Raw genomic sequence first — 13,805 nt, 5'->3', positions numbered from 1 at the left:
GCCCTGACATGTTAAGTATGCCTTATGGAGATTTTTAGTCTGGCAAGAGAGACCGCCCCTTGAAGTCCTCCTAATGCATCACTCCAATCCTCATTTGGCGAAGCTCCCACATCAGCCTCCCATGCTCCTAGGAGAGTGCTAAAGACAGCAGAATGATTAGAAATAAGCGCCTAGTAGAGCTTCACAATCTTGCGATCTCCCAGGCCCCTAAATAAGTCTGACCTCTAATGGATTCAATTCTGGGAGGTCGGGCAGAACTACAATAAAAGGAGTCACCGCATGGTAAAGCTGAAGGTTTCGATGGAACTGTCTGCAATATAACTGATATTCTACTTGTAGGGTTTGAAAAGACTTTACGACTGTGTCATCCATGACAGTACCCAGAGGAGAGATTCCTATTGGGTCCCATTTCCGGAAGCCTTCCAGCGCAGCCACCTTGAGAAACATGCCAAAGCGGCGTCCACTGCTTGAGTCTCCCCCCAGCATCCAATTTGGCCGAGAGAAGATCTTCAGTGATGCAGGACCACTCTGGTTGCCGGGGGAGTGGGGGGGTGGGGGGGGGGCAATCACTACCACCACAAATATGTGCTTGATTTGCAGGATACTAGGCCCGAGGTGTCTGGGGCAGTAAGAAAAAAGAGGGCATCATCAGCATAAAAGACTCTTCTGTCAAAGAGCCCTGTCCCCACTCAAAGCCTTGCCCCTCAACATCCTTCCTCACCCACATGGCCAGAGGCTCCGTGTCTGGAGTGAACAGCAGGGGAGACGGTGCAGCCCTGCCATGTCTCCTGCTGTATTTGAAATACGCCTGTGCTTGCACTGGCCACCTACACTGTGGTCATCAAATCAGTGTATGACAGTTTAAGATAAGAAAGAAACAGAGGGCCAAAGTTAAGCTGCTGTAGGAGGATGAACAAGTATTCCCAGCTCACGGAGTCAAATTCTTTGTCGTTATCAGCTTAAAGAATTGCTGCCGGTCCCTCCAACTGGTCAACTAATGCCAGCACGTTCTATAATAGAATAGCATGGAGAGGAATAAAGACCACCTGGTACGGAAGTAGCAGGTCAGGGATCAAGCAAATCAGTCTATTCATCAGTGCATTAGCAAGAACTTTTACCTCCAGATTTAAAAAAGAAATCAGGCGATGGGTGGAGTGTTCATCGCCCGGGCTTAGGAAAACTACAATCTCCACGTGTCACCAATCAGATAGGAATACAGAGCACCTCATCGCAATCAGGATCACCTCCGATGTGTTCTTGGGGTCTAGGCATGTAGGCTTTAATGAATTTGCAAGGAAAGCCATTGGGCCCGGGCGTTTCCAGGACGCAATCCTGCTAGTGCTCCCACAGTCTAATAACTCACTAAAAGTGACCATTTCTGATGGCTACTTCTAACTGCAGATTACTCACCTTAAAAATATTCCCCCCGGCACCAGGCTGAATCTGGTCACTCTTAAAATCAGTCCGGGCTGAAGACGGCTGGAATGCCAGAAACCGGTCCTCGGAAGCTTGTTTCCGGTCCAGGGAAGACATGGCTTGGCAGTTCGGGCTGGACTGTTCCCATGAGGCACAGGGTCAGACTGATTTGCATATAGCCATGTCTGAACTGGGGTGGCAGAGTGGGCTAAAGAACGGTGATGGATTAAACCCAGATCTTTTGACTGGGTGTGAGTGTTTGATTGGTTCAGATGCTCAGTCCATTACCACCCCCTTTTGTACCGCTATATGATAGGTTAACAATTTTCAAATCGCTATTGCCCATAGTTTCGGACACAACCTCATTACCCTCCAAAGTGGTGTCTATCTCGGTTGTTTCTTGGAGCGGGTTGACATTCTCTGATTTCCCTCGCTCTTCTCTTCTGCTTCCTCTTTTTGTCCTGCACCCCCCTTTCCTGGTTTTTGTAAAGTCCTTTCTTCTCTATTTCCCACCAATTCGTAATTTCGCTAGTTCTCTTTGAAAATATGTTGTTTCCCCCCCCCCCCCCAACCCCCCCCCCACCCTCAAGGGTGATCGTTTGTGGCATTACTGGATGCAGCACTGCTCACTGAAGATATTGAGATGCTGCTTCCTGTCCTTGCCTCCTCTCTTTCCTCCCTCATACTTTTTCTGTCTTCTGTGACAGATAATTGGTTGAATTTTTTTTGCTAAAGTGTAAATACAACCCTCTTTGTAGTCCCTATCATCGCGTTTGATTTTTTGCATTTTCTTTTCTTTTAAATAATTCTGATATTCCTCAATCACTTTCCTCAGTATCTCATAGTTCTTATCAGTGAGGTCTTTGTTGTCTATTGCCTTAATTTTCTTCTCTACCACCTCTATCTCTGAAAGTAGCTTGGCCCCTTTCTCGATCTCATCACGTATTAGGATCTGCATCATGACAAATGATGCGCTTTCTAGATTGCTCTCCCATTCCTTAAGGAGGACATCAATAAGGTGAAAGTGGGAAAGATCAGGATACGAAGACCTCTAGGTGTTTTTTTATTATCTATATATTGTTGCAAGGTTACCCCGTACCACCAACTGGCTAACTCCTGATTTTTAAGGTTTTCTAACTTAAGGAATAATGTGCGGAGTCCCATGTTTTTTTGCGCGCTTTGACCATGTTGGGTTGTGGTCACATTTTTACCAAATAAGCCCTGTGCCATTTCTTCCCTTCTGTCATTAAATTGTGACATGTTTCGTAGATAGTATAGAAAGGCTTAGAGTGCAAAACAGTCCAAAAGTTACAATTCAAGGAAGAATACTTCAACGGCGGCTTAGGTTCCGCCCCTCATGCCTGCTTCGTCAATTTGGGAGTCCTGTGCACTGAGAGCCCGGCACCAGCCATTAAGTGGTGCCTCTGTGTTTCAGATCCTGAAAGTGTGATAATGAGTGGGCGTGCACCAGGCAAAAGAAGTCCAAGGCAATCTTGTAATATATAAAGTCTTTATTTTGAATTGATTTTTTCAGACAGTAATGACAAACTTCAGCTCAACCGAGACGTTTCGTTCTCCTCTGAGAACTTCTTCAGGTCTGAAAATCATATGTAAAAGGACAATAAATCAAAATACAAAAAATTATAAAACAAAAAACACTTATACACCATAAGACAGAAAGCACAGAACTTCGACAAGAATAACTTATAAGCATGTAAATATACACAAACATCATGCTTGAAGCACTAAATGCTTTTTGGACAAGTGGTGGAACCAGAAAAAGCACAAACGCCTCTTAAAAATGACAACTGAATATATAGGGGCACCCAGTCATAGTGTTAGTTAAAACATGGTGCAATTGTAACTCAAAGGTCTAATTGTTATTGTAATGCAAGGCCCCTCTCATTTATATACCCTCTGTTATGCACAAGAAAGTATAAAAGCATAATGCAAGAACAAGACAAGAAAATGGTATCTGTTCCATGCCGGTTGCTCAAGAATGAACCATGGGTTGTCACAGTATCACTGTTCTGAGATCACACCTAAAGTTATGACTTAGCGAAACCTTGATGTCAGCAAGTGGATCGGTTCCCGAAGTAAGTGCTCCAGTGTGAAGTGCAGGGCACAAATGGGCTAAGCAGTGCCCAAGTAGGGTAAGCCCAGGACACCAGAGATAAAAGGTTGAGCTTGTCTCAATTTCGGCCAGCACCCTTCAATTGCTCTGGGACCCCTGAATCACTTTCCAGTTCTAGGTATAGTCCTAGAAGGCTACATATGTCCATTGCCCACAACCACTCATAATATTTGCTCCCAGGCCATCCAATTTAAGCTCCTGTTTCAGTGCTGTAAGGTGCCCCTCAATGTTGGTTCTTACTTACTAGGTTAGTCCTCAGTTTGCAATAAATATGGGCTGAAAATGTAACCTCCATATAAAAAAATCACAGCACATACATATGCAATTGTTTAAGCAACACATTCTTCAGAGGATGTTCATATATTTCTAAAAGTCACTTAAGTGTAAAAGAAAAATATTTTTGCTGCATAGTGTTTGGCAGATGGCATACAAAACTTTTCATTCTCGGACCTGTAGTTTCCCTTCATCCATTAAATGGCATGGTCTACCATTTCCAAGCTACATTAGCTAGAGTAGTGTCGGACATTATATTTGATTCATTGTTATAGCAGTTATTCTTTTAGTGTTTGATTTGTCCTAATATAACATGTTTTCACAGATTGTGTGTGATTTCTACAAACTTTTTCTATTACTTTCCACCCGAGTCTCAAAGCTCAATGTGAGTGATTTGACCTGTCCAAATGCAGCTATTGACAAGATGGGTTTGAGGGTGGAGGCTGGCCAAGCAAATTCATTGTTAACCAGAGCTCCTACCTCCGATTAAAGTGCCATCAGAAAATAGAGAAATTAACAAACCCGGTGTTTTTCCTCTTTGAAATATAGACGTAAAACATCAAACATACGAAGAAATCACTTGACGTTTATTTAAAGGTGTCTAAACTATTCCTAAATAACGATCACATGAAATTGAAGTACATCTGGCAGTTATAAAACAGGACTTTACACAACATCGTTCTGAAGTAGCAACTCTTAGCCCTTCCACGACTTGTTCAAATGTCTAGTATATTAGTCAGAGAAATGTGGAAACGCTCTCAACAGGAACAAGTGTACTTTCATTTTCAATCTAAAAAAAGCATGTCATTATCACGGATTTTTTTTTAACAAGTACTATATGTAAACTAAATATTTCAACGGAAAAACACCAAGTTGGAAGAAGCAGTGAAAAACCTACCAAATGGAAGAAAATGTGGTCATAAAACAATTTGGTATTTTTATATTAGCTATGTCCTTGTGTTATTTAATCGAACATATTTACCGAGCTGTAGGAATCCAGCTGGCAATAAAAACATGTTTTAACTGTGGCCTGATTACATTGGAGTAAATGGTTCCCTCCTTTATAAAAAATTAATTACGCATCCTCCATTGTGCATTTGCCTCTCACTCTTTCAACCTCAGCTAATCTCTGACTTGAAGCATGACTTCTTTGTTGAGCCACAACATCATTGGTTACTTCTAAAAACGGACCTCTCACAAATTCCAGCAATAGGCATACAGTTGGTGCTTTGTGATTAGCTGGTAAATGAACTGCCTATGCTGTATTGTGAACGATAAGTTGTTACACAAATACTGTACCGCTAGAAGTGCCCATATGGGAGGTGTCGTATCACTCATGATACAAGTAGCTAGAGAGATAACGTGCAGTTATATAATCTTTAGTGCAGGTGGCATTTTTTTGTGGACAACACCCTCCCCAAGAACCCCCACAACCTTTTTGGTAATCACTTGCTTCGGAAAATAATGTAGATTCTGCCCCTACTCTTTGTAAGAGATCGAGATTTCACTCATACACTGAGCAGAACAATCTCTGGATTAATATGCAAAGAGTTGTCAGTTGCCTTATCTGGGAGAAAAGTTAATGTGGAGTAGTGAAATGAAATCAAATCACCCCACCATGGAAGTCCTTATCGTTGGAAATGTAAATTGATACTTGTATAGCGCGCTACTCACCCGCAAGGGTCTCAAGGCGCTTGTACGAATACCGCTGTGGAACCCATCCTGGCTTTCCCTGTGAGGCGTCCACTCCTGGGCACCCCCAAGGTGGAGGCCAGGCATCCTTAGCGTTGTGGGGGCCGTTGTGGAGATTAAGCAAGCTATTGCCCAGAGTTGCAGAGTTGGACTCCATGATTGGAATAGGCACCGAGGCGAGAATTATCAGGTCCGTGGAATTTTTGAGCCCGACCCGCCAAGGCGGGGAATTGAACCCTGGTCCCGGGCTAGACCTCTGCATCAGGGTCTGCCGCTCTAACCATTGAGCCACCCTTCTCCACGTAGGAGAGCTCTAACTTTTGGAAACATTTGAAATGAGTGATACCTCAAGCCAGACAGGGGCACCAATCCCACTGCCATACCTTCACATGGAGGAAATCCGTCTTCCTCATAGTGGCGGCTGACTGCCTCTTGCCCGCACTCTAAAGGAATCCCAACACCCTTTGCCTTTCCCTGCCGGTATTCTCCGAGAGCCTTAAGATGTAGAAGGATCCCAGCAGAAGCGTGTGCACACATGGCCAGTGTGGAGTTAAGAATGAACCGAGAACAAACTGCATGAAAAGGCAGTCATGTGATGTAAGCAAGCAACAAACAGATCAGCATAAAAGGAAACCTAGCAGGAGACATTTACAGTCTTCTCTTTCTCACTGGGAAAGTAGCTCTGTGCTACTCCTTTTCTTGCCTTCACATGGATAAAATGGGATAGTACACCAGAGATGTGAAGCTGGTATCCTAAGTACCACATCGATTTTTCTAGACACCACCATACAAAGTAGACCAGATTCAGGCCAGTAACTCTAAAGTCCAACAACGAAGCCCTACTCAGCAGTTCATACAATAGCATGAAGCCTGAAAACACTCCTGACTGAAATGTTATTCCACACTTTATTTGTGGAGCTCTTGCAAAACATCTTTGAGCACCTTACAGTGATGGGCAAATGCAGTGGTTTAAGAGTTGATAGACCAGAAGTAAGAGGAAAAACACCTCGCATTAAGTGATACTCATAAACAACTACCACATGGAACAATTGTGCTACCAGTTGATGCAGACATTGGAATATATACGATTTTGACTAAAATAAAAAACCGGAGACAAAAGACTCAAAGCATAGATGAGACCAAGTCACCCTCAAATTAGGTACTTTTTATGAAAAGAGATTCTCAAAGTCAAGGAATGCATCATTACTGCATTTAGACTCTACATTCAAGAGGTCCAATCCTTGCTTCGAAAGGGTGTAGTGGAGTAGGTTCCATAGCAGGAATGGGGTTCAGGGATGCTATAGTGTTAAGGTTTATTAAGGTACTTACAAACAAATGCCCTCCCACTCCATTCATTATGTCTCTTTGGTATCCTAATTTAGTACTTACTTGTCTAATGTTTTCTCCATTTGAACCTTTACATAGTTTTCCTTTAAGACTGCTTACTTCTAAGACAAATTTTGTTGTTGCCATAATGTCTGATAGACGAGTTAGTGAGTTGCAGGCCCGAAGTGTTAAGCCTTCCTTCATGACTTTCTACATTAAGTTGGTTTTGAGAACCAGGGGTGCTTTCTACCAAAGGTGGTTACTCTCTTTCACTTCGGCCAGTCCATCACCCTTCCTACTTCTATTCTTCTCCACGTCCATCTAAAGAGGAGGAAAGGTTTCATTGATTGGAGCCCAAAAGGGTTGGTGCTTTTACGTGGATCTCCATCTGGATGATAAACTGTTTGTAGGATACATCGGCAAGATGAAAGAAAAAACAGTTCGCAAAAGGACTTTGTCTCAATGGATCATCCTTTGCATTAAGATCTGCTGCACCATGGAACACCAAGTACCTCCAGAAGGTATGATAGCTCATTCCAATAGAACTAAATCTTCATCTGCTTTAGCTAGAGGTGTTCCTGTAGTTGACCTGTGTAAGGTGGCAACTTGGGCCTCCCTCTTCACTTTAGTGAAGCACTGTTGTTTAGACTCTGAAGTGAGGAGGGAAGGTAATTTTCCTCATTCTGTTTTTCACGATTCTTTGATATAGGCAGACATGCGACCACCTCCGAGTACAGTACTGCTTGGGAATTATATTCAGAAGGTGAGCAATCCACAGGTAGATGTATCCATCAGAATTACAAGTTACTTACTCAAATGCTTTTTCTGGTGGTATTTACCTGCAGATTGTTCACTGACCCACCCGCCTCTCCGTTGCTTGTCTGTATATACCAAAAGAAGTTTATTTGTATATTTTGTATGTATTTCAGTGTGTATGTATGTATGTATGTGTGTATATATATGTATGTGTGTGTGTGTATATATATATATATATATATATATATATCTCGAGAGCCACTTGAGGAGATCAGGTGCAGCATATAATTTTCAGCAAGCACCGAAAAAGCAGACACGAGCCCAAATTGAGTGCCAGCAGTAGCGTTTATTCTCTCATCATTCAGCCATAACGCGTTTCACCACCGAAGTGGCTTGATCACATGACAACGTTCAAACTGTGAAATGGACCATTAAGGCAGCTAGCACCCTGTGCACGTGACTATGAAGGTGATTGACATAAAGAAAAGGTAAAATACAACATATTTCCCTTCTTTTGAAAAAAAGACTTGCTTTGTACAAAGTGAAGCTTTTAAAAGCAAATGTTTTCACCAACCGATATGAGGGAGTCTTAAGGAAAGAACATGTGAAGACCTCGGTTATTAACCATCATAATTTGCGAAAAAACAAAATTCATGGCTTAAATGCATAAATAACAGTATAAATACATAAGTTATTGCACCCCATGTGATTTCGAGGGAATTTTTTTTTTGATTAATTGCAAATAGAAATATATAAATACATCTCATAAAAATTATCATTTCATACAAAAATAAATTTTGGTAAAAAATCCATTTCATATATTTACACAGGTTAGTTTGGCTTGGTGGTTAAAGCTTATAGGTCATAAAAAAGTATTAGCATAAATGCTTAATTATAGTATACTGGAGTACACCATATTATAAGAAACCCTCATGAATGTAAAATGACTCATGGTCTGAAGCAGTTGGTGATTTATGAAAGTGTGAATTAAAGTGCCAGTGGGTGCTAGAAGTGAATAAAGTGTAAATGAAAAAAGAACAACCCCAATGTAAGGGTTGTGGTTAGTGAGAAGCATATGGCAGCCACATGGGGCAAATCGTCAGGAAATATAGTTTTAGAATAATTGACATGCCATCTGACAATATTATCTAACTGGGAAGTTAGATTTGTGAAATATAGATCACATAGAAAACAAAGAGGAAAAGGACACAGGGGGCAGGTTATCAAAATGTCAGGGAAAGGAAAAGAAAGATTCACTTTCAATGTGGCTCAATGAACTGAAAACGGTCATAAGCAGGTGTATAAATCTTCAGTATTATTTAGACCTCCAGGGCTTTTGCTGTTGAAATTCAGGATATACCTTGTCTCCAACTTGCGCATTTTATGCTCACGGTCACCTCCCTGTTTAGTTTTGGGAATCGTGTCGATAACATAGTATTTGAGGTCCATTAAGTTGTTATTATGGACCTCCCGAAAATGTCTCGCCACTGGGTAGGTGGGATCAGAGTTGGTGATGGCCCTGATGTGTTGCAATATCCTTACATTAGCCGGTAACTTGGTACTTCCCACGTACCGTAAGGGACAAGTACATTCCAAGATGTAAATGGCGTACTCAGTTTTACAATGGAGGGATTTGGAAATTTTGATTTCCTTACTGCTGAAGGCTGTACGGTAACTGGTTTTGTTAATACCGTAGGTACAGGCTTTACAAGAGTGACATTTGGTGAACCCCCGTGAGGTTTTCAGCCAATCTTTGGACGGAATGACTTCAGGACAGTTGGATACCAGGCTATTATGAAGAGAAATGGCTCTCTTGTAGGTGACACTAGGCCTGGCCGGCATGGTGTGGCCTATTACTGGATCAGAGCGAATAAGTGCCCAGTTTTGGTTAATGATTTTACTTATTGCACCTTTTTGGGTACTGTAGGGCACAATAAGTCTGACCGTACTGGACCCTGGTGATTCGGTGGATTCAAGGGTTGGTGGATTTCTGACTGATTTGGGAACAAGGAGGAGAGTTCTGTCCAGTTCCGCAGTTTTGTTGATGGCTGTTTGAATGATATGGATAGGGTATCCTCTAGCAAGGAACCTCTCCTTACATTCATTTTGTGCCATCATCAAATCAGTAGAGTTGCTGCAGATCCTTTTTATTCGCAACATTTCCCCGTAGGGGATGCTGCGAATAAGGTGTTTGGGGTGGAAGCTGGTATAATGTAAGATGGAATTACCAGCGGTTTCCTTTCTGTAGAGCTTGGTTTCCAATACATTGTTAGAAATGTATAGTTCTATGTCTAGAAAATGAATACTGGTGTGGCTCATGGTACAGGTAAAATTCAAATTGATGTTGTTGGTGTTCAAGAGGTTAATCCACTCTTGGGCCTCTTCCCTGGTGCCATTCCAGACAAAGATAAGGTCATCAATATACCTATAATACATTTCAACATGTTTGTGATACCATTCACCCAATGTGCCCTTTAGGACCAGCTCCTCCCACCAGCCCATAAAGATGCAGGCATAGCTGGGGGAGAAGCTGGCTCCCATTGCCACCCCCCTTACTTGTTGATAGAAAGTTTGATTGAAAGTGAAAATATTGTGATGTAAACAAAAAGTCACCATATCTAACAACATTTTGTTATGCTCGGGGGAAGTAGGTCTATTCTTGGTGAGAAAGTAGTCCAAAGCTCTTATACCATCCTTATGATCTATACACGTGTAAAGGGATGAAACATCCAGGGTAAGTAAAAGAAACCCAGGATCCCAAGCAAAGTCCTTGATTTTATCTAGAAAATCACCAGTGTATCTTAAGTAGGAGGCCAATCCGGTTACACAGTCCTGTAAAAAAAAGTCAATGTAGTTTGAAGTGTGTTCCAACAAACTATTCCTACCGGAAACGATGGGCCTTCCGGGAGGATGCAAAGGGTCTTTATGGACTTTGGGAATGAAATAAATGTTGGGGATGGTCGGATAATTGTTTTTCATGTACAGGTATTCATCCTTTGTAATCAGGCCAGCACTTTTCCATGCTAGAAGCTTCAAAAAAATGCATTAGAAGTTTCTTTAACTACCAAAGCGCTGCTGATTTTATAGCATTTGCGATCGTTCAATTGGAGCATGGCTTCAGTCATATATTGATTTCTATCCCATAGCACCACATTGCCTCCTTTATCCGAATTTCGGATGACAATCTGATTGTTTTGTTGTATTTTAGCCACCAGGTTGTCATACGCTCTGTTGCGTCTGGATATTTTATTTTTCATGGCGCAAGTTTTGTAATTCAATTTTTTCAATTCATTAATCACATTTTCATTATAAATGTCGATTCCATCTCGTGGCATGATTGGGTTGAACTTGGATTTATTTTTTAAAGGAGTTGTGGTGATTGTTTCGATGGGTTGGCTAGAGAGATGACTGTCTGAAGATAGCTGTGAAAATTCAGTGCGATTTTCAACATGAAGATCCGTTAGAACAGTAAGCAAAGTTGAAGGTAACCCTGTGCATGGTGGAGTTCTTATAGACCTTTGGCTGCCCATTTGAACATTAGTGTCCTTGTTTAGTTTTTCGATTGGTTGATGGTGTGAAATTTGCGCAATTTGAGTTTGCGAATAAATTGATACACATCCATGCGGGTGGTGGCGTAATCAAAGTTTGATTCTTTGCAGAAAGAGAGTCCTAAAGATAAGATTTGAGTTTCTGCTTTAGTTAGGACTGTCTCCGTTAGATTGATGACCGTTTTTTCTGCAGAGTTATTACGGTCAGCAGAAGTTGTAGATGTTGTCGAATTGCCATTATTGATATGGGCCATTACTGGCGATTCCAGCGGCCTTTCCCCTTGCCCCTGTAATTGCTGTTTGCTGGCACGTTTCCTTGCTTTCCGCCTTTGGCCGCGTTTGAAGTTTCTCCGCTTGCGGCTTGTGTCTGCCGATTCCTGGGCCGCAGAGTTGACAGTCGATCCATGGATAAAAAAATAATTTCATCACCTGGAGACGGAATTGCCTTGGGGTCAATGGGTGCTGTTCTGGTGGCATTGCCTTCATTTTCACTTTCAGCAGCAGAACTAAAATCAGAAAGTGTAGATTCGTTTGAGGCATGAGATGTACCTGATTGCGCCTTGCTTTTGTTTTTTCCCATGGGTTTGCCACTTTTGATAGAGTCGAATTTGCGGGCAAAAGTGAAAATGCATCCGCATTCATAATCCGCAAGATCGCGCTGAAATTTATAAGCCTTGCGCGCCTTAATTTTCTCTTCTTCCTTTCTAAGGCGTGTGGTCATTTCTGCATTTAGCTTATTTATTTCTTCAGGTGTCCCCATTTGCGCAATTTCATCTGTTAAGGCTACCACCTTTTTTTGCAATTAAATGCGATCGATTTCTGCATATTTAACAAGCAAGATTACCAGTTCTCTGGATGAGTCAAGGTTTTTCTGTGCCCACTCACTCATTAACTCAGGGTTGGGCTGTTCATAGCTGGGAGCCAGTAAAATTCGTAATCCCCTCGGTACTCTGCCAGCGTCCAAGTAGCTCTGCAATGATCTATGTTCCCACCATTTTGCCTGCTCTCCCCGCATCAACTTTTCCAAAGCTTTCATTTTATTTTTCAAAGTGTCGTCAGGCTTTGCATTGCTTTGTCCTGCAGGTTCAGAGCGGTCGCGAACCTGGGCAACATTGACAAAAAGTCCCTGTGCTGCTGCTTCTCGGTCCTTTAACGTGTCGGCCGACATGTTAATTAAATTGAGAGAAATGAAACGCCGATTTCACTGGAAAGTCTAACTCGGACTGAAGGTCATAAATCACCCTCTGTCTCCCGAGTGCTTTCGCACACCAAACACCCCACAGTGCTTGAGAGGTCCTACCTTTCACGTCCTGCTTGTAGTCCCGAGCATGAAAAGGCAGTCATGTGATGTAAGCAAGCAACAAACAGATCAGCATAAAAGCAAACCTAGCAGGAGACATTTACAGCCTTCTCTTTCTCACTGGGAAAGTAGCTCTGTGCTACTCCTTTTCTTGCCTTCACATGGATAAAATGGGATAGTACACCAGAGATGTGAAGCTGGTATCCTAAGTACCACATCGATTTTTCTAGACACCACCATACAAAGTAGACCAGATTCAGGCCAGTAACTCTAAAGTCCAACAACGAAGCCCTACTCAGCAGTTCATACAATAGCATGAAGCCTGAAAACACTCCTGACTGAAATGTTATTCCACACTTTATTTGTGGAGCTCTTGCAAAACATCTTTGAGCACCTCACAGTGATGGGCAAATGCAGTGGTTTAAGAGTTGATAGACCAGAAGTAAGAGGAAAAACACCTCGCATTAAGTGATACCCATAAACAACTACCACATGGAACAATTGTGCTACCAGTTGATGCAGACATTGGAATATATACGATTTTGACTAAAATAAAAAACCGGAGACAAAAGACTCAAAGCATAGATGAGACCAAGTCACCCTCAAATTAGGTACTTTTTATGAAAAGAGATTCTCAAAGTCAAGGAATGCATCATTACTGCATTTAGACTCTACATTCAAGAGGTCCAATCCTTGCTTCGAAAGGGTGTAGTGGAGTAGGTTCCATAGCAGGAATGGGGTTCAGGGATGCTATAGTGTTAAGGTTTATTAAGGTACTTACAAACAAATGCCCTCTCACTCCATTCATTATGCCTCTTTGGTATCCTAATTTAGTACTTACTTGTCTAATGTTTTCTCCATTTGAACCTTTACATAGTTTTCCTTTAAGACTGCTTACTTCTAAGACAAATGTTGTTGTTGCCATAATGTCTGATAGACGAGTTAGTGAGTTGCAGGCCCGAAGTGTTAAGCCTTCCTTCATGACTTTCTACATTAAGTTGGTTTTGAGAACCAGGGGTGCTTTCTACCAAAGGTGGTTACTCTCTTTCACTTCGGCCAGTCCATCACCCTTCCTACTTCTATTCTTCTCCACGTCCATCTAAAGAGGAGGAAAGGTTTCATTGATTGGAGCCCAAAAGGGTTGGTGCTTTTACGTGGATCTCCATCTGGATGATAAACTGTTTGTAGGATACATCGGCAAGATGAAAGAAAAAACAGTTCGCAAAAGGACTTTGTCTCAATGGATCATCCTTTGCATTAAGATCTGCTGCACCATGGAACACCAAGTACCTCCAGAAGGTATGATAGCTCATTCCAATAGAACTAAATCTTCATCTGCTTTAGCTAGAGGTGTTCCTGT

General features: G+C 42.0%; 1 protein-coding gene across 1 annotated transcript in view; it reads left to right on the top strand.

Moving 5' to 3' along the window:
• MBTPS2 (membrane bound transcription factor peptidase, site 2) overlaps positions 1–13,805 on the top strand; it is a 355,842-nt gene that overhangs the window by 32,639 nt on the left and 309,398 nt on the right. The gene's annotated exons all lie outside the window — the stretch shown is intronic.

Source organism: Lissotriton vulgaris, chromosome 8 (assembly GCF_964263255.1).
Source record: "Lissotriton vulgaris chromosome 8, aLisVul1.2, whole genome shotgun sequence".
Classification (NCBI taxonomy): Eukaryota; Metazoa; Chordata; class Amphibia; order Caudata; family Salamandridae; genus Lissotriton; species Lissotriton vulgaris.
The sequence above is the reverse complement of the archived record's forward strand: the minus strand, read 5'-3'. Positions and strand labels throughout refer to the sequence as shown.